Source organism: Apaloderma vittatum, unplaced genomic scaffold (assembly GCF_000703405.1).
Source record: "Apaloderma vittatum isolate BGI_N311 unplaced genomic scaffold, ASM70340v1 scaffold28933, whole genome shotgun sequence".
Taxonomy (NCBI): domain Eukaryota; kingdom Metazoa; phylum Chordata; class Aves; order Trogoniformes; family Trogonidae; genus Apaloderma; species Apaloderma vittatum.
Genome location: NW_009706862.1, coordinates 3,932 through 4,796, shown reverse-complemented (window position 1 = coordinate 4,796; position 865 = coordinate 3,932).

The following is an 865-nucleotide window of genomic DNA, read 5'->3' as shown; positions in this document are numbered from 1 at the left end:
ATCAGTAACGAAGCTGCTCTCGGAGTTATTTTTAGGGTAAGTGGAGGAATTGATCGAACGCCAGTCCTGAGCCGTTGCAATAAGAGCGCGGACCCGGGCGGAGGAATCTCCTGACACCGTTATCTGCCCCCCCCGCTCCGAGACCCTGCGTGTGTCCAAAACCATGGTGTGTCTTTTTTCCTTTTTACACTTCCAAAGGATTAACAGGATGGCCGACTGCTCTAAAACTTCGCTTTTTTGAACCTGAAATCCTGGCAGCACGTTCATGCGTCTCCTTCACCTGTAACACGCACAGGGTGACGATTTTTGCCTCCGTGTAGCCAAATAAATGCCGAATGTGGAACTGCTGCATTTCCTGTTAGAGGTCAGCATACAAATCGGCTTTCTTTAAAATACCTGGAGGAAGTTGGAGGGATGCAGGAAATAGAGTCGATTTTTAATGATATTGCACTGGGGCAAGTAACTCCAATGGAGTAAATTATGGATATGAATTGAATGTTTGGACACAGCCCTTTGTATCTCATTGGCTGCCTGAGCAACACTTCTGTCCAGCAAGGAAAAGAGTGGATGTGCATTATTTTCTTTTTTTTTAACAATTACCAAAACAAAACACACCACCAACAAAGAAAAACAAACAAAAACATCTCAGCCAAAGAATCAGACCAAAAAAACCCCAAAAAAGCAGAGTTGCCTCTAGTTTCTAATGCTGTCTTGAGTTTGTGATACAATTTGTAGTTTTGTTTAATATAGCTTTGAAATACATGTAAAATATGTGCCGACATTTCATCTTAGAATCATAGAATCCTGGAATGGCCTAAGCTGGAAGGGACCTCAGAGATCATTTTAATCCAGCCTCCCTGCCGCC